The sequence below is a fragment of the Rhyacophila brunnea genome, unplaced genomic scaffold, assembly GCF_057557595.1.
Source record: "Rhyacophila brunnea isolate RB1 unplaced genomic scaffold, BYU_Rbru_1.0 scaffold_11, whole genome shotgun sequence".
In the NCBI taxonomy this organism is placed as follows: Eukaryota; Metazoa; Arthropoda; class Insecta; order Trichoptera; family Rhyacophilidae; genus Rhyacophila; species Rhyacophila brunnea.
This window is the reverse complement of record NW_028232763.1, coordinates 24,531,023-24,553,131: the sequence shown is the minus strand read 5'-3', so window position 1 is coordinate 24,553,131 and position 22,109 is coordinate 24,531,023. Positions and strand designations below refer to the sequence as shown.

Sequence of the window (22,109 nt, the reverse complement as noted above, 5' to 3'; positions counted from 1 at the left end):
AAAAAAAGTACATAGTTAAATTAAAAACCTAAATAAGTATTGGTAATTATTACTATTTTTCAATGTCTGTTTAATTTAAAACAATGACTCAATGTTCGACTACCATTCTTCAAAGAGGCGATTATTTAAAGCCTACATTCTGAAAAATAAATTACCTAAAGACATTTTATATATAATAAAAATATCAACAGTGAAAATATAATTATAGCTATACTCCAAAGTTTTTTCTTACATATATACTTTGATGGTGTTTGTCCTTGAGACCTGACTTACTATCTGGTTCAATATATGAAATGGATGAGGCTAAGGCTCACTAAAATAGTGGGCCTTTGTGAGGCTCATACGGTAAAGTCTATCTGTACGCATACCAGAGAACCTTTGACTGGCTTAGCGGATACGAAGTACCGCTGGCGTAGCTGCGTTTTTTAGCGCAAGTTCGACCGCGGTTCGGCATCATTTTTATTGTAAAATATCTATTATAGTCCATACTATTTTTTATAGTGAAATATCTTTAATAAAAAAGTAAAATTAGTTTAATATTTTATGTTCAGTAAATATTGTAACAGTAAAACACTGATGATAAATAGATGTTAGCCATTTGCTCAACTATTAGTTTCATGCTCTGGGTCAAAACACACATTGGAGGTAAATAGAATTATTTATAATATTCATCTTTGTACGGCTGGCCGGGCCAACTCCAATATGGTAAAAAAAAATGAAACTTGTTGAATGATAAAGCCAGAAAGGTAGCGCAATTCGTTATCATTAACCTTTCGTGGTTTGAGTCATCTCCAAATATTTTTTTTTTTGGTTTTTGAGTCGGTTGTTACGTGATTTTTCTGTTCTGCATGTTAAACAGTTTCTTTTCAGAAACGTACGTAACATCACTGCATAATGTGTGATCGGTGAACTTATTTGATGGTTAAAAAATCTTCCATGCCCAGCTACATACTCGTAAAGAGAGAACCCCAATCATATAATGCATCATGCGCCCAAACCGGATATGGACGTAACCGAAACGATTACTGCATTTTCAGGAAAAGGGGAAACCCGGGAATTCACATATCAGTTTTGTAATTAAGTGTGGGTTATTTATCATCGAATTTGCGTAACTACAACAAAGCTCTATAATGCTATCAGAACCAAATTTATTAGATATACATTCGATATAGTCACAGTTGCTCCAAATAATTAATATTTGAGAGAGATCACCACGTGAGCGAAAGATTGTGATAATTTTTTTAGTGCTATATACCAATTGATAGATAACTAAATTTCAGAAATTATCAAAGCTTGAAATAGATTGGAGCGTTATTCTGGTTCGTGAAATCGGTAAAATTATCGCTCCGTCTTGTTGAAAAAATAATTTGACCATATGAGCAAATAGGCTTTTTTTAATACATATACAATTTGATAAGCTTCGGTTCGTATACTTTTCTATTTCGAGCACCGGAAGTTATCATAAATTTCCACCATGTAATCACTAAAACTTTTGATCAGATGTATTTTTTATTATTTCCTTATTAATCTAAAAAAAGCTGTAGACCAAAGAGAGCAGAAGAAGCTATGGGTACGTTCTCATTTAGTAGTGGATCGATTTTAACTAATTTTTAGTTGTCCTCTCACATACTGCTCATGCAATCACTGCATTCTGCCATCCATGTAGCCGAAAAAAGGTAGCTACTCGTAGCGTCCTGCACTTGGGCGGACCATTATGTAGGTAAGCAACCTCCCTCGTCCGTGACAATTCCACTGACGACGAGCGTCAAACTAAAATGCCAGAAAGAAAACTAGCAATACTTTTATTCTGAATGGAGATATTTGTTCTCTTTACCTACATGGAATAAGTATCTCCAATATCACATTTCAACTGCAACATTTTTACGCAATTATTTTTCATAGTTTCTCTTCTTGGCCGTACCCCCATGGCTGATGATTATAACCACCTTAAATCTTCTCATCGTCAATCGGTCATCTTCTGAGTGACCTAGACTCTCCATCACTTACAGTCCATTGCATATTCCAGGGCAGATTGAAAGTTACTCCCAATAAACTCCTTCACTTGGTCTCTCCTGTGCGCCAACGCTCTTCCTCTGCTTCAAATTCCCTGACAGCTACTCAAAACCACCATTCTCTCCAGATTATCTGGTCAAAACTGAATGAATGAATAAAAAAAACTGCAAAATGCGTTTCAGATATAATATTGTTGAGAGCTGTTCCTTAGTCTTTGGATGATTGACTGATTCATGAACGTCAACTTAAAGCACATTAAAGTGAAGGAATATGTCACTCTTGGGTAACTGCTCCTGAGATATTCTTAGTTATAAAAAACACTGACGAAAAGTAGGGCCCCGTCATATACCCAAATAAGACCGAGTGTGGTGTGAGGTGGTTGTAGTTGGTGTAGTTGCCATTCACTTAAATGACTAGTCTATCATATATTCTGTCCAAGAAATATGAAGCATTCGGTGCCAAAACCACATTTTTAAAGCATTACTCGCCTTTCGCTTACTTACGCCGAGGGTTGTTCACTCGACACATTACAAAAATATGAAGAACACTAATATTGTGCAAGCATCTTTTTAGTATATGTACCATAAAATAAGGAAGGAAGAAAGAATGCGAGAGCCTCTACCAGGTAAAATTTGATTATTTTTGATATGTTACTACATTTTTTCTAATTTTTTTCAAGCCTGTTTCTCCTTATTCTTTGAACAATCTTCTTTTTGCATATCCGCAAAATTATATATGTCGAGATATAACATATCAAATCTAGATAAATATTTTTGTTTTATTTGAATGATTTATTTACAGGTTTTAGTTGTATGATATTTTTACACGGGTTTATCAGTCTGCGATGAAATAATAAAATACATAATTAAAATGGCAGCCGATGTCCATTACACCGTTGTCAATAATTACGACTGTCGTATTAATCATTGGAGCTGTTGAATAACTCCAATAAAGAGCGAATACAATCGATGACAGAAATTGTTATTCAGAAATATATTACAGAGGTACGTTCCGGTTAGAAGCAGGGGTGCCACTGAAGAGATCATGATATTATTTTCTAACATAATCATTGAAAATACTCTTCAATGTCCGTAGGATGCGTCCAAGAGCAAGTTGCTAATACGAAAACACGTCGTTTGAATGCAGAACTATTCTAACCTACATTTGAAATGTTTGAGGAGAGAGTTTTTCTATCATTTATAGACGGAAACTCTACGTGGTTTTGTATCGTCTGCCATACTAAATTTATGATTTCTGCATTATCATGTAGGTACAATCAAATAATAAGTAGACACTTATTAATATACTTTTAAATGCTCTGATGTAATGTTATATTTGCGATCAAGTAAAAAAAATGTTTTACTTAATATATAAGTCTTATAAGTATTCCATAATTTAATATAATTAGATCAATGTTTCTCAATTAGATTTAGTGACGGCACTTGCTTATATCTAAAACATAATATAACATCGTAATTATTTTAGTGTAACCTATAAAAATGCGCAACAGGCGTTTTTTTTTTAATAAACATTTTTATAATTTAAATAAATATATTCAACACATTTTACTCAATAAGAGCTGAGAACTGAGGGTGGTTTTCATGAAAAAACCGAACGTAATTAATGTCGTTATGCCCTTTTTACTAGTATTTAGGTGTTGTAATATTTATTTTATACAGTCAACGTAATGTGAAAGTTTTGGATTATAATTACAAAAGCAGATTGATACATAAACATTACAATAAAAGTAACCTGACACGCGTATAATCTCCAAAATATGCATTTGAGTAAGATAGAAGACATATGAATAAAGGTGTTAGGTTTTACACGGTGAAGTCGGTAAATATTAGTTTGACGAATGCGTTTAGAGCAAACACTGTTGGTACGTGTTGGTTAGGGTAAATATTTTTAGCTCGGGAATATCACGGTCACAGATCGTGGCTGGGCGATGCGCGGATTGCGGGTCGCGGGTGCAAATGACGCATGTCAAACGAAATATAATAATTTGTCATATAAATCCAACATGTGTCCATTTAATGTTCTGTTTATTGTTCTATCAGTAACAATAATAATATATTCATTGGCATGTTTTCTTTTTAAAGTAAATGGGTAACGTTTTTAGTCATCTTTACACGATTTAAGAATTAATACGCCCGTCGCCATCACGAAACAAATTGACGTGTTTCCAGCTCGACGTTCTCTCTCCGAATGGCAGCGAGTCCAAAATTTCGTCACGCTTATAGTTGAAAATTATTTGCCGTTTCACTGATGTAACACCTTAAATGTGGTAGCCGTATAGAAAAGCACGTTTCATAGGTAAGTTAATAATAATAATACTGAGGTTCTACTGTGGGTCATACTCAAAGAAAACGGCTTCACATAGCCGGACAATAATATCTGTCTTTAGTAATATTGCTATGTTGATCTGATCCAAATATTGTGTCATCCGCTAAACTTATTTTGTGTATTAAAAAACAAATCGTTAATGTTTTTTGCGGGTCTTCCATTTCATCTTGTTGAACCTCAGGGTTCTATGGAACATATTTGAGAAACGCTAAAATACATATATTTACATGACAATGAATTTACTTATAATATTTAAAAATTGTGTTTATATATAGAATATACATAAGTGACAGTGGTTAATATATTATTAGTATTTAATCATAAAGATGGTTGCAGATAGCTAAAACTTTCTGACAGCCTCAATAATATATTATGTGATCGTTATAAAAGTTAGCCTCATTTATCCCTACATCATCGTTTTGCGAATATGGGTATAAATAAGAATCCATAGTTTCAAAGGGAAGTTCGGCATTTACAAATTGAGTTTGGCAACCCTCAGTATTATAGGCTACACCTGTGCTATAGGGGCGGAAAATAAATTCCAATTAGCCGAGTACGTATTCCAATGTCTCTAAAACTTTTTGTTTTCTCGTGGATCGAGAAATATTTTCTAATCTTTCAGATTTTATCTTTTGACTAAAAATATAAACGTCATATTGATGCTGATAACTTTACTGTTAATTTTTTGTACAAAGATATTGAATTAATTGAATACAATTAACTATATTATACTGCGACGTAACTTAATCTTGATGATGGTGTTTCTTTTAGTGTGTCCAAGTAGACGAAACCAGCTATGATTAAGTGGATTAAATAGGAATATATTGTAGTAAGTACCTATATTAATTGTTAAATTGTTATACATCGTTAATACTCTTTACATGGATTAGAAAGATGTGTTGTGTAATATAATTAATACGAAGGTAATAGTATGTAAGTTATATGAAGAATCATAATGAAATAATAAGAATTATTTCTTCGTGACTCTCAGCTGTCAAACTTGAATTTGTAAATAATACACTATTTTCATAAGCACATAATGTGACGTGAATAAGAGCCTCCGCCCAATACAACTACTAACCAATACAATATGACGCAATGGCTAGCGGGTGAGCATAACCACACGCAGTTTTCGTTGATTGTGTACTCAGTAGGTATTGTCTAGGTATGAAAATAGAGGAAGCGATGTAACCAAGGGTACCAATGTGGAAGAAATAAGGCGAGTAAGGTATAAATAAGGTAACAGGAATTACCGCGTATCGAAAACGTCTGGTGGTTAGCCCACCTACCAGCCGTTGTATCGAGTTGCAGAGTCTCTAAACAGACTCGATTTATTGTATGATATTATACCTACTATGTTTATCAATTTTCTACGATTAGTAATACGTCTCGACTCCCTTATTAAATCTTTAAAAAAACAGTAAAAGAGAAAGTGTTACCAGTTATTTGTACAACAGTTGTTGGCAAGAGAAAAGATACAAACTTAGTGCAACAAACAATAAAATAATTTGTCTTCTATTTTTAACTTTGATATATTTTATTTGGTTTATAACTTTTTCTCTGTGCGTACACGCCTTTATGACATAATTTGAAGATTTAAAATGAAAGTTTAGCGTGAGAAAATAAAAAAGCGAACATTTTCCACGAACGGTTGAAGAATCTTAATACAGTGGGCGGGAAAAAACTCGCGCCGATCCCACGGGGAAAGCGGATCTCATATTTAGCAAGTAGGTTTGTATATACCGTTTCATTTATAGATTCCAATCAGACACACATTTTTACTCCGTAGCGTGACTTATGTATATCGAAGGATGAGATAAAAAATATTGTCTATCTTTTGGAATATCATTTTCTCCATAACTAATGCTGTTCAGTAGCATCAAAATGGTATGTCATACTCTGGCGAAACAAATACACGACTATTAATACATACTATTAAATTTTAATAATGTGTTACATTTAATCACGTATTTTTGGCTTAAAAATCTAAATTAATAAAATTTTTTATCTTTGTGGTATGGTATGATTAACGAGAACCAGCTTTCAAAGTTGTGCTGGCCCTTGTATCTTAGGAACACACTCTTTTCTTCTAACCAACCTAATTACCGCTTCCTAGAAAGCAAGCCGCGAGCTCCAGGGAATCTCACGGCTCGTCTTACGTGAGCGACATCGGCGAAGCGATGAGCGGCGCGCACAACTCAAACGTATAACCGTACAACCAAAAATTACAAGATAAAAAGAATTTTTTATATACCACGTTTTTAAATTTTCTGTTGAATCATATCAAGTTGACAATTCTATGTATTAATAATTTAGGACAAATAAAGCAATTGTCAACTAATCATTTTTTTGCTATTTGAAACAAACAAACAAATATAGAATACTGAAATGTCATTTTGATTTCCATACTAACGCACGTATATATTGATAATTCAGTTGCTAGGACCACCCCCTTAGCAACCAATAATAGTGGATTGGATAACGGATTTCTTCCGAAATAACTTTTTATACAAAACAGAATTAACTGAAAATTAATTCAATTGTACTTAAAGATGGCTAAAAGTATTAAAAGAATGCATTGACATCGTGTTATCATAAATTCTAAAAGTTTCAAATGTCTAGCTAGTCGGGAAGTTAGTTAAAAATCGATTGCAAGATTTGTACTGGATAAACAACCACCGGACAAACAAGAATATGAGCTAATAAGAACGTGGTAAATAAAAAATGACTGTTTACGAACATTTTCACACACGGTTATACGTTTGAGTTGCGTGTGCCGCTCAACGCTTCGCGCGGCTTATCCCACGTAAAACGCCCCGTTACAAACGTCACGTGTGTGTCTATTCTATACTTATCGACCGCTAAAGTGATAAATATTATCACTTTATCATATTTATGTATTGAGGTATTATAATTGTTACAATAAGCTAGCCGTCTAAACAGTCAAAACTCTCTATCTCGCTCTAAAGTTAACACAGCCAAAAGAGGTGCAGTTAAAACATAGCACTTATTGTAATAATTGCAACTAATTTATTGTAATTGTTAAAATAATAAGTGCTAATATTTCGATACAAACCTACCCTAGATAGCTGCCGTAGAGGCCGAAAAGTAGGCTTGTGTATATAATAGATGCGGTGGTCTCCATAATGCTCTGACAGGATGAAAAACAAACGATAAAAAATATGTTATGATCGAATTTTTTAATATATATGAAAATAGTGGTAAATATTTAACTGAATGCAACAAATTATCTCAAATTTAATTACTTACAAACATAGATATGTACAGTTTTTATATTATGTTTTGGAATATTTATGTGAAATGACGTCTATCAATATTCGTATTGCCGTGAGCCGGGATATATATCTCCGGCCGCCGATAGAGACCGAATATTGTCAACACATTAATTTGTGACCCTCATCCATCACGGAGGAAGCGGAGGTACTGCTGGACACGTCACTGCAACCCGCCAGATCTTGCTGGGACCCTCCCTTTAAAACGCAAATACGAACAAGGGTTTTCAACGGTGACCATTCTCATTTTCTCTGGACTGTTTGCCGAAAACGTTATAGAATTTTGGTATGTACATAACTTCAGCTATATTATAAATTTAAATAAATAATACATTATCAATAAGAGCATACATTTAGTAGGTATTACAATAATATGTTAAAATGATTTTAGAGATTGTTTTTTGGTTTTGTTAATTATCAAAAACTTTCTTTCAAAGCTAGTTCAATGAATGTATTAAATATTTACTTCCACTATCAATAATAAAATATAGAGAAGCTTAATGTGAATTAAAATAAAATACATTATTTAGTAAGTACCTCAATAACTTTCCACCAAAAATTGATAGTCAATACCATTAAACTGAAAATATATGGTACTTAATTCACATATAATAATTATATTCAATAACGATCAGCACCCCTTTGTCGTTTGTCATCGGACGAAACCAGTATTGTATATCTAGTACTATTACAATATTCTGTTGTATTTTAACTAATTATAATTATTGTATTTTATTATACATATAAACTGAGTTTTAATAGTTTTATAAATAATAACCAATGTAACTCAACCCATCGCACAATAATTATCGGCTTTGTCTTATATTATAATTATTATATTCGTTTGATAATATTTATCAGAAAATATCATAACCGGCGAAATTGGTATTGAATTTTCCGAAAAATAAAGACAGAAGACGTAGGTTTTAAAAATAACAAAAGTCTTTTAATACACAATGGCCTAATAGGATTAAAAGTAAACATTACATATTAAAATATCAAGAGATTATAGTACATTATATTTAAAACTCAAGGTTCAAAGTCCACAGAATGCGGCGTGGCGATAGCGCGGGCGTGGACGTCAATTTGGCGACCAAATCGATCATTAATGTAGAATAAAAATATGTAATCTACCAAGTGTGACAGGGCGAGGGGGGCGCGCGTGCTGTTTAGTTCACCACCGCTTGAGGTTCTGTTAAACTTTGTTCGGAAATATGTACCTACATTTGATCGATTAATTTATGTTTAAATAAAACACTTAAAAATACGAAATAGAAACTACTGGAATACAAGGTGAAGACAGAAGAAAATAGGTAGGCAAGTAAATTAGAAATACAATCATATCGTATATATTTATATAAACTGTAAATCAAATATTTGATAACAATCAGTATTACATTAATGTTCTTATTGAATCTAAATAACATTGGAATATTGTCTGCAATGCTCCAAGAACAAAAATCTCAATGCTATACTGACATCTCTTTCCGGCAAGACAACTCATGGTGAACTATGCTACGGTGAAGTGTAATACGTATAATTTACATGTAACACTGTTAATAGCATTCCCTTTTTTGTTGTTGGTCCTATCGATCTGAAATCATTATTAGATAGATAAAAAAATTGTAATCGCTATATTCCGAATTAATTCAACGCAAATAATAATTTACTATCAAACTGGATAATGTGATGGCTTTTAATTTTTGTGAACATTGTACAATATTTAAGCTCCTTGTGAATTTCACACCTCAAAGCGAGTGGCTAAGAGCTTTTTGCTTAAGAGTAACACGCTCATAAAAAGCACCGTCAGAAACTCACAAGAAGTAATAAAAATTGACGCAAACAATTACTTTAAAACATTTTAGTACTTAAAATGGTAGGTACTACTTACAAAAATTGGTTGACAAATATTGGATTCATTCAAATGAAATATATACCTACTTATTATAGAAGTAGGTAGGTACAAGCATTTAGAAAATTGAAAATGCTCAATTGGTTTCAACAATCACGCATTGAATGAGATTTATCATAGTTATCTAGGTTACCCCGAAGAAATCACGGTTCACTTCGAAAGTGTTTGTGTGTTATTTGTAATAAACACGAATAATAAAGCAGGGTGGTTTTCTGGCCTGTGAGCGGTCACGGATGGTTTCTGTATTGAATGCCGCAGTCTTTTTTCCGTGCACCGAGATGTTATCTCAACACGCCCGAGAACGCTTTATTACTTTTAAAAAGAAGTCTGCACGTACCTTTTCCACGGTTAACTTACACAACTGGCTGGGAGCACAGTTGAGATTCAGTGGTAGCTCGGTTGCAAGTTTCTTCGTAATATATTCTATAAGTATACTAAACGTGGTATATAGTCATGCATTTTAAATACCTCCCTAGTCAATAAGTCAATAAAATTATTAATTTTTCTCTTGTTTCACAGGTGCCTTTTTTATTTGCACAGTTATTTATACCAGTTATTACATGCATTTATATATTTAGAGTACGGCCAACAATTTACTTGTCAATATAAAGGGAAAACGTTTTAGTTTACATGCAGAAATACAGTGTGAGCTATAATTTAAGGAAACGAAAGTAAAAGATACTGATTCTCCATGCTTAGAAAGCTATCATGATAAAAAAAATAGATTTGTAAATCTACACCTGTTTGAAGATAATTATTATTCTATTCCTTCAAGCCAATTTACATTATTATCATATGATTACTTACATACTCTTACATATCTGGTAATTAATATCCTACGTTCAATCTAATATTGCCACTAATTATAATTATGGTATTTTTTAAAAATTGATTAGGTATATTCCTTCATTTAACTATTATTGGATGCTGGTGTATATTCAAGTACAATACATTTACAAAATATAGTATATTTCCTTATCCTCGACCACTGGTAGCATATTGTTTTCAACGTGTTGGAGATTGAGCCATTTAATTTAGAAGAATAGTAAATTATACGAAATATGTAGCTTGTCCATACTAGACTGGGCCAAAAATTCTCTTGGACTATTGGCTCGTCTTAAATCATTGGTAATCAGCATGTACCGATATAGCCATATCTTGCAAACCTTCAATATTTTGATCGGCCGTTCCAAATACCAACTAGTGTACCCCTACACCAAGTGTGTAGCACACGAGCATCTTCCATCGAGTTACCAGATTAATGTTTTCATTGTAGAAGAAATGATTCATTATTTTAAAATACTTTGTACCATTTCATCTCAATTTTTTTCTTGATCTCATGGCTGGATTCTAAGTTTTATTTAGATGGCCCGATATGTATTAAATGTGATCCATCCTCTTTGCTCTCAATGGAAATTTTGTTTACTGATGACCATAAAGATGATATTTTGGTAAGTACATATTTAACATTTGGAACAGTATTTTACAGTATTGTTATTGTGAATTTATAAAATAGACCGCAAAACCAATGGAAAAATCACTTTAAAAATTAAATGTGTAAAAGAACGCCAATCGATGGTACCTAAGAGTATCTAAATGGCTAAAAGTCACTGTGTTGATATTATTTCAATTTCGTGGAAATACATGGTAACGAAAAGCTAAGAGCCGACAAGACTAGAAGGAGCTGACATAGGTTTTCAAATATCAGTTAATTAATGCCAGTATGATGATGATATTACAAACACATTTTTATCTTATCGGCTATAAATGAAAAATTGATAGTATGGATCCCGCATGCATAATTTTCCTTTGAAGTTTTTCGTTGAAAATCTGAAGAAAACGTTTCAGCATTGCCACTGCACGGAAAGCGTCAAGAGTGCAAAATTATCAAGCACGATCTCCCTTACACTGTTTTAACGTGGATTGGTGCGAGACAATTTGCAAAGTTGGCCGTATATTTCTAACTGTGCAAGATGAAATTCTCCAGATTAAAAAGCGCTCGCAACGTTTGATTGTCTCGAAATAAAGAGATTCTTTTTTCAGAATGATAATGATTTTTCATTTCAAGATTTTTGGTGAATAAAATAAAAATAACACTATTTGGTTTAAATAATAATGGAATTATCAAACGAATTTGTGATGTATAGAAAGATGAGAAAAATATTTAAATAATCGGCCATAATAATGCCATTTTTTCCTCCCTTTATAAAGTAGCGGTTTTCAAACTTTTCAATTTCACAGCGTTTAGTATGTATATATACAATTTAATTTAAGGCGATGTATGATCATTTTTTTAATTCAATAAATAATTATTCAAAAAAATTGAGAATATATCATTCTTTATTAAAAATTTGAAGAGAACCTAACACTAGTTAATAATTGAGGAACTTGATACAAAAATCGACTGCCAAAATTACTGTAATTTGTGAAGCCCTTCAGAGAAGTTAAAACTATTAGTTAATTTTATAGTAATTAGATATCATGTAAATGACCCAATTGGTAAAGTACGTTAGCAAAAAACCAGTGGATATGGGTTCAAGTTCCGCTGGGCGTCGTATTTTTATTTTTTATAGTAGGTATCAGTACATAATATATCTGAAGTTTTTAATAAATATGTATATACTGTATTGTTGTTCTCCTTTTGAATCACACTACAAAGTTTATTTACTTTTTTTAATCAAAGTTTTTTTGAATGGTGTCGATCAGTAATTGGCAATTCGGGAGTGAAGTTAAATCTAACGGCTTATCTGCGATAAGGCAAAAGCAGTTTAAAATGAATTGTTATCACTTAAAGAACACCTACCGAAGCATAAGAATTTATGTATCATCACACCAGCACATCGGATTAAGATTAATAATTATAAAGTATATTGCTCGAGAAAAAAACGAAGGTTGAATACAGTTGGTGAATTGCTTAAAACTATAAAAAATGAAAGATGTTCTTTAAATTAAAGGAAATAAAAATGGAGTTAACGTTTTGATCGCTATAGATAGTCGAAAGTAGTGGTAGTGTCATAAAATTGTACACATTCAATAATAAACTGAATAAACACACAACAGTTGGAGAAACGTCCTCAATTGTTTATTCTTGATACATATATTATAAATTATATAGCACTCTAAATATAATATGAAAAATGTATAAATAAATGCTTTATCAGTTATATCTCAATGTATCTCTCGATTTAACTAATTTTTGCATAGCTATCTTAAATAGGTTTTGATAATCATGAATAGAACTTTCCAACTTAACCCAGAGTTCAACTAAAGAAAACGCGAAAAGTTAAAACGTTTAATATTATATTCTTATACTTCTAGAATCGTTATGCAAATTTTCCGTTAAAATTACAATTATCGCATATGAAAATGAGTATTTTAGATATTCTACTTTTCGCAGGGCTCTCATCTTATCTCGAAATACAAAGATTTTAAAGATGAATTTAGAATTGTTTGTTTCGCACATTTTGGAAACATATTTGCATTTCAAAGTGAAAACGAGTGCCTCAATTTTCATTGTTTATATACAACCGTCAAGATGGAAAATGAGTTTTCTTTACTTCGGCAGACACGTATTTTATTTTAAAACATTACACTATCACACCTACGCTCATTTGAGAATAATTTTATTATATTTAGATGGCTGCAATGAACACTTTCACATTTAATTGTCTCATAAGGCAAATGGAAATAGAATTTTATGCAAAATGTGTGAACTAGAGTGAAATAAAAGTTTCTATTAAAGTATGATAAATAATAATTTAATATATTTTTTACGCTCTTTATATTCATGAATTGTACTGTTAATGTGCATCTAATTGCATTCTAAAGTCTCTCAAGAGTAATGAAAAAATGTAGTGCTTAATACAATATACGCTCTGTTGAAAGTTCTTAGTACATTTTAGTTTTTGTACAACAAAGCATTACGACGATGTCTTATAATATTATGTATATATTAGCTGTAATGGTATACTTGTATTGTTTCAAATATGCACATATTATGTGTCATAAGCGTGGGTCTAAGGTTAGATGCTAGATGGTTGAAAAAAATACATATCGCTATCATTGATAATCTAATACCAAAAATATACTAAATATTCGAAATACATATTATTTGATATTAATTACAGTAGTCATTCTAAGCTCGACTATTTGTGTATTAGCCTGACGGTTTCGGCCAAATTTTCTTCGTACAAGTGTTTTCGCGTATTTTCAGATGATGTATTAATTGGGTCTAGGACGATTTGGCACCGGACAACTGGACGCCACAGAATTCGAAAATAAATGAAACGTTAGGTACTTATAGGTACTTTAATAAAATATTCAATATTATTATATAATATATTATTTATATTTCAATGAATATATTATGATTTAATAGTTGGTGAGAATGTAAATATGCAGACGTAAACAATGATTTAATCGTGCATATGTTTAAGTTCCAACGAAAAAAGACTTTTTTATTTTATACAAAGCCTTTGGCATGGTAATTATCAATCCGCGATAAAGAATACATTATGTTAAGAGTAAAATGAATTCAAATTACTAAGTAGTAGATAGAAACTGATTAATATACCTCGTCTACAGGTATCTACGACAGTGCGGCGTCCAATTGTCCAGAGGCCAGTCGTCCCATTCCCTATTAATTAGTATTGTAACAATTATAATAAATCTATACATAAATATGATAAACTACTCTCGATAGCCGCCGATGACTGCCGACAGTAGCTTTGTGTATATAATAGATGCGCTGGTATTGATAAGAAATAGTGAATAAGAATACAAAGACATCGCAAAATAATTGCGGGGCTATAACAAGTTACCTACTAACTACATCCTACATTTTATCAACAGGCATCATTGCCACTGTTGGTCATGGATAGCATAATGGAATTTATAGAAAATATTGAACTCAGATACGATCTAGTGATATTTCACTTTGTGACACTTATTATTTCTGAAACTCAATTAATTTATAATATTACTCGTTGTTTTCTGTATCCATGGTCTAAATTTCTAATAATTATTTTACATTAAATGCAACTGCAGTCCACCAACAAAGCAATTTATTTTAACCGATGCCCATTAGCAACGTGAAATTACAACTGCGATAAATCAGATCGTTCGCCAATCGTTAATCTGTATCGAAACAATAGATATCAATGTAATAATACGCACCCGCCGAGAGACGCGGGGCAATAAATAACAGGGGATGGCCGCGCCATTTGATTGGGGTAATCCTTCGGACCCTTTGTTGGATGTTATTGCCGATGCGGAGATTTGACCACTTTGCTACCTGGCGAGGAGGCAAATGTCGTTAATCTTATGTAAAATATGAACGCAATATCCAAAGCTCGGCGAATATTATATTACATATACTGACTATCTGTCACATTTCAATTGAATCGTGAAATAACTTTTACAATATTAACAAAGATAATTGACATTTTATACTATAATTAAAAAAAAATACTTTATTAAGTTGACGTAATTCACTGCTACACATGACAATTTAATTCCTGGATAGCACCATTAAAAATATAGATATCGATTTATACCAGGGATTTGATCCGGAACTGAGCTGATAACCGGAAAAACCGTAATTTTTGTCGGAACAAAAACTGGAAACTTCAAACACGCGCGTTAACATGATCTTACTATCCACTTCAGTTGACGTGACGCATCGCGACATAATTGTCATAATTTATAATAATTATTACCTAAATTAAAAATTTATGGCTACGGCCGTGGAGTGCAGCATAACCATTGGTTTCAGAGCATGGCACCAGGCTATCATACCATAAAATGTTCTAAATTATGGTAGAAAATAAAATTAATACAAATAAAAACATATAAGTATATATTATATATACTTGAACCGAAACGAAAAAAATATATGGTTTATTTACACTCTAGTCAGTGACTACTGTGGGTTTTGTTTGGATGTAGGTACTAAAATAGATTTTAGAAATTATGATTACATATTTGTTTCCTAGAACGAGAGGTCACTTCTTGAATAAAAGAAATACACTAAATTATGAATGATTAAAAAAAATTGAGAAAACGTATTAAACTAAATTTATATGAAAAATTAAACTTCAGATGAGTTTGTTCAATGAACGTACGTTTGATGAAAGTTTAATTCACTTCTATATCTTTGAATTAAAAAAAAAATCTTGCAATGTTTTTAGAGACATACTAATTAATATTAAATTTAAACACTTGAAAGGAGAAACTATTAGTAAATTGGATTTTTTGTATTCTGTTATGGGAAGTAAAAAGACGATAGTGTAATGCAGTTTGCCTTTACTCGACTGCTCACGGTAGTTTTATTAATTTATTTGAATTATTTTTCATTTATCTTGTTGCGATCATCTTGATTACAGAATTTGTAATGCCTATAAAATATTGAGATAAGTAGACAGTTTACTATAAATAAATGTTAATTATATGATATATATGCTACCAATTTTTAATTAATATCCTGGTACAATAGGTTTACCTTTACACCAAAAGCAACATTAAAATAATTTATAAATGAGTATATAGGACGGCTCTCGTGGTGCAGTGCGTAAGGCACTAGCCTTCCACCCGAGAGTTCTGGGTTCGATTACCGGTGAGGACACAATATTTATGTATTTTTCTCAAAGCCTGGGTATTTGTGATTGTTCCAATTTAGTAACAGCCGCCTTGTACGAAACAGCAAGGACATGGTTATTAATAATTATAAAAAAAGAGATTAAGCCCATGAATTTACTCAAGTAAGTACAATAATATAATAATTATCAATGGATTGAGCTTATATTGTAAGTAAATCCAGAATATTAGATCAGTATTTAATATTAATTATTTTACGAAATATTTAGTTTAATTACCACAATAGAGATCTTTATATCTAGACACATGATTCTGACATTAATGAATGTATTTTAAAGGTAAAACTATCAATAACATTCCACTGCATAGCATGGCAAAGCGATATTGGTTCACAGAAAATTTATCTAGCGAACAGTTGATCGTAGACACAAAAACTAGTACTATTTCTCGATGTATTTACATTAACGAATTATTTTTGAATAAAGTGTAAGGGGTATTTTCCGATATTTATATATTATAACAAATCCGTTTCCTTTATTCCAATGTTATTCATTATATATTTAGAAAATATTATAAAGATTAAGATTAAAAAAAAATAAATGCACATAATTTCTAATATCATGTATTTCTCAAACGTGTGTTTTTTTATCGATTTCTGATGACTATGAGAGGATAAATTGCGTTTCTTATAAGCTTGCGTTTGGAGTGGACACGCTAAATAGTAGTAACCTATTTACAAATTAGTTATTAATAGGGAATAATCATATTACACTTTTGAGTTTAAAATTTCCATCTACAAATTTTACTATAGCAAATCTCACTCCACGTTCTATGTCTTGCTACCATGGGTAGTACTACAGGATAGGTAGTATATAATATATATTAAAAAATTACTAGTATGAGTAACTGAAAGTGACAGAAAATATTGTCAAATTTTACGTATTATTATGTTATGTCATAGTAATTATATTATTTTCAATACCGAATTTACTATACACATAATAACTAAATTTTCGAATCTGTGTCAATTGTAAAGTGCTGTCAACTATTACCCGGGTACGCGCAGCATACTCCAAGGTGGAAGCTTTTATTAAAATAGAGTATAACTTGAGTTCAAGAACTATAAAATTAGTTCTGTTCATTTGGCCACTTCATATTAAGTAATTTAATTACTCTATAACTCAAAGTAACCCTGCAATGGGTGTATTTTAATTTCCCCGCCTCTGAAACAAGCTTTTTTCAAACATTACAAAGTAAAAACGGTTCCAAGCTTACAACTTACTAGATAAAAAGCTCTCCTCTTGTAACAACTGATAGTTTATTCTGAAAACATTAAGACACCTGCATTTCTTTCCGTGCCTTAATTTGAATGTAAATTTTAGCTGGAAACTCGCAAAGGAGCTAAACGAGAATATTTAGTGTTGAAATGTTAAAAAAGTAGCTTATCCCACGATAAAGTAAACCTTTATCATGTGAAGTAACTTTTCCCTTTGATGTTGTCTATGCATTATCTAAGTACATTTTAAATTAACAATAAAGAGTACTCATTCAGTTTTTTTTTAATTAATAGGTGTGGCAGTGGATCTATTTTTTATGTATGTTCATTAAATATTATTATCATAACACAATCACCAAGGCGTGTGAAGATTTGCTGTGTTTGGCGAAAGTACTTGTGTTGGTGTCACCACTGTGGTGTTCTATGTGTGGGTTATGGTGTTGAGAATGATGATGAAGAAGTCGAAGATGTATACAAGTGCGAGTTTTATTTGCAGCGTAACAATCGGTACAATAGTATAAGTACAATGACAGTACATATTATCTACTGACATAGTTACGAGCCAGGTACTTAGACTCGAATGAAATTTTGATAAATCATTATTCGTTATTTATACAGACAAAAGTAATACATAAACATTATATTTCCATACATAATTATATTGAACGAGTCAGCGGTTTAAATACGGGTAGCTTGTGAATTTTATTTAATTAATAATATGTATATAATTAATAATAATATGATACTATGGGAAAGGATTATTCGACTAATTTTACATTGCGATACCGTATTTCATATCGCCAATCAATCTGCTGATCCAGCTAAACAGTAAACTTGTTCACCGTTATATGAGTCGCTGGGAAATTATTATTATTGCGGTAGAATAATTTGATACATTAAAAATAGATATTTGATCGCTAATATACTGACAGCTACACTTGTATTTGACGAAAATAGTCTTTGAGCGATTTTAATCACAAAAAGGTTCGACTGAGAACCAACAGACGCCTTCCCAATAGCAAAGAGCTGGCTCGTCCTTTTTAAATCCCCTTTTCATCAATTAACAGCAAACAGTGTGATCAATAATATTAGGTAGAATGCAGATTTGTTTCAATAATGTAAACCAGATCAGTTTTGTTATTTGGTTTGATGTTAGGTGAATGTTCAACCATACTTTTAGTCCCCATACATAAATTTATGTTTAATCTAAATATCTTACCCATGAAAATGTATGAATTAATGTTATCATTTACCACTCCATACCCTGTAAAGGAAAACGAAATGTATATGTACATTTCGTTATTTTGAAGGTAGCCTGCAATAATCAGGTTACAATACAAAATTTAATGTTGTGTATCTGACTGATTCCTATTCACTGGCTGTTGATGAGATGGGTAATTATTTACCAGGGGTGGGGAAGAAAGAAGAAGAGCTATGTATATATACCGTACATGATATCAATCGAAAGTGCAAATTGGTTGCAATTATAAATAGTTGGAGCGTAAAATATGTCTTCAGGTGGTCTGCAGTCTTTTGGATACATAGCTAATAGTGGATACGGTCATTTGGTAAGGCTTATTACTAGCAAATACCTTAAGGGTCGACTAGAAAGAGGTGGTCCAACTAATTAAAGGATATCACTGTTTAGCTATACAGCCAACATATTTCAGGGATTGCTAGAAATATATAATTAGGGCTTATTAAACGATCTTCACAAGTGAGGGTCACAAAAGAGAATAATCATCTCCATTCTTCACCAAATTGATCACAACATACTCTCTAAATGGTTTGGAATAATATTGTTTGAAAACGATGGTATATTTTTTGGATTTGATAGCGGCCATCAAACTCTATATAAATTAAATCTGCTGCTTTTGGTAATGTAAGCAGAAATCAGAGAGTAAATAATAATAAAGAATGCTCCGTAAAAGCAACTGAAGAGTGTCGGCGCTGGGTCGTATAGGATGGAGGAAGCTTTTGAAGAAAGCCAAGACCCGCCAAGGGTTGTAATGCCATAAATATTGAAATAATAATAATTAATAAAGTGACAACACGACAAAATGATGGACACAGGAAATTTGACTGATATGGATTTGTGTTTGGTATCATAATATATATATACATATACCACAGTTTTTTTTTAAAAATGTAAATGAATAAATAAATAAATTTATTATCAAGACCTTAGAGCTTTACAAACCTCAATTATGTATTCCAGTCAATCGATACTTTGGCAGCTAACGATAACATTATTATTATGTAAATATATTTTCTATACATTAATAGTGCAGTTAAAATATGCGTTTGAGTTTTGAATATATTACGTGAAAACTTTCATGCAAAGCGATATCATCGTCTGTGTTTATAAAGAACATAGTTATAATGTTGCTCACCGATAACTTTATTCTCTTTTGCATAACAAATACTTTGAAAACTGTTTTAAAAGGTTGCATGCGCATCAGGAGATGGCTTATGGAGATGTTATATCGAGCAAACTGCAAGTATTTATAATAAATGTGCAGGTTATTTTAAAAGGTTGTATTATTTATCATTTTTACTGTCAGCCAAATTTACTACGTGGAAACCTCTAGGCCACCTATTTTTATAAATATTAAATATGTATAGAATGATGAACAATTGTGAAACCTCACCAAATGGACGCATTTCTCTATTTTATCGTCAACATTTTCACACTAAAATAATAAATATTGTTTTGAAAATATACATGAACTGCTACTAACCTTGCTATGACGTCGACATGGTATCTCGAGTTATCTCACTTATTGCCTGTAATACATAAAAAAATTGGCAAATAAACTCGCTCGTGGCACTTGGTCATCATTGCTTATGAAAATTTTATATCAACCTAACTGTAAAATCATTTTCATGTATGCTAAGTTGAATTATTATTGATATGGAAAAAAAAATGTGATGAGTATTCGTTTAGTACTAACACCACGACTGGCGCGTTTGGAGTCGTTGGCCATTAGATATAATTGACGTGTTATTTAAATGTTGTAATTAAAAGGTAATTAAAAGATTAGCCGTGATTGTGTTAATTGTACTGATTGGGTAATTGCCAAAGTACGTTAGCTGTAGGAATATAAAAAAAAAGTTTTTTTCCAAAATATAACATGTTTCACACTATTGACGATCCTCGATTTTTTTCTTTTTATTTTAAATTCTTTTTAATTTTCGAGAAACTCAGATTTGAATCCAGGTCTGGCATAATTTACATGTGGTTTTTCAATGTGTGTTTGGATCCAGAGCATGGATCTAATAGGTTGAATAAGTAGCTAACATCCAGTACAAAATAAGTGTTACGAAACTTCTTGGTGAGGTGCCCAAGATCCATACCCGATTGTAGAGCCAATAAAAAAGTTGTCTTTGAAAACTGTAATAATAATTACAATATGTATAATAATATGATACTGTAGAGTGTACATGGGATAAATTTAAAAGAAAATATGGCTTTTTATAAAAGAATGCAAGATTGAGAAGAAACTTGAAGGAAATCTTCTTACTAAGTATGACATATTTTTATCGACAAGGGTAGGGAAAGCAATGACATTAATATGGACGAAGCATCTAGAAAATAAAATGACACTCACTTTGTGTCGGGTCTGCCGGATGGCGAAATTCATATTTTAATATCGGTACCCTACGCTCAAATGAACATTCTGCTTGCAAGCGGTCTGGCGACACCGCTGGGTCTGCCCATACAAAATTTCTGACTGTCAGGTTTCGACTCCACCGTTATTATTGTGTTACAAAATGCCAATGTGCCTAGTTAAAAATTGTAAAAAAATCTACTAAACACTCCAAGAAAGATGGGATATCACTTTGCATGTGTTAGTATTATTTATTATTTATAAAATGCCATTTTAAGATATTGATGAATGTTTATTCAATGCAATTGAATGACAGGAACCATTGGACAGTCAGTCGCCTGTGATTCGCTGCGCTCACTTGCGTCTAATCTCCGAGAAGTCGTAAGTAACCGAGAATCTGTTTCTAACGCAATGAGTCATGACACTAATACGCCATTACAATAAAGGTTATATTACTATAAATTCTCGAAGCTTGTATCGCATAATGGAAACGGATACGTCAATGGTCACGTGACATCTATTTATACATCTGTGAATGACTTTCATGCACAATTTCTCGTGCGCGCCGGGTATGAAGTGAGTCGTCCATTTAATATGTCATTGCTGGAAAGTATCAAATATGTTTCGAGGGCGCTATGCGGATGCTACGTTCCCGATTTTACTGTAGTGTAAATTGACGTAGTGTGGCGTTGTAGATGTTATCGTGAATTTCACACACCTAGCAAAATGAAGGCACGTCTTTTCATCACCTTACTTTAGTCAGACAACTTTGTTGAACTGGGCATTGAACATCGTGAGACGTGGAAACAAATGATGGGTAAAAGTCTAATAAACTGGAAATTCAATGTTTTATCAATTGCTGCCAACGCGTATGATCGAATCAGTGTGTTGAATTTATGCTTGGTAACCAGGGCTCGAAATGGACCGGAGCGCACCGGAGCGCCGTTCCTGTTCGTGAAATCGGTAAAATTATCGCTCCGTCTCGTGGAAAAAATAATTTGACCGAATGAGCTAGATAGGACATATAATAGGAAATCTAATACACTTATTTTTTATAAAAAACA

At 32.1% G+C, this 22,109-nt stretch overlaps 1 protein-coding gene across 1 annotated transcript in view; it reads left to right on the top strand.

Annotated features, from left to right (window-relative positions):
- The window catches only part of LOC147078508 (uncharacterized), a 144,494-nt gene that overhangs the window by 96,155 nt on the left and 26,230 nt on the right, over positions 1 to 22,109 (top strand). The gene's annotated exons all lie outside the window — the stretch shown is intronic.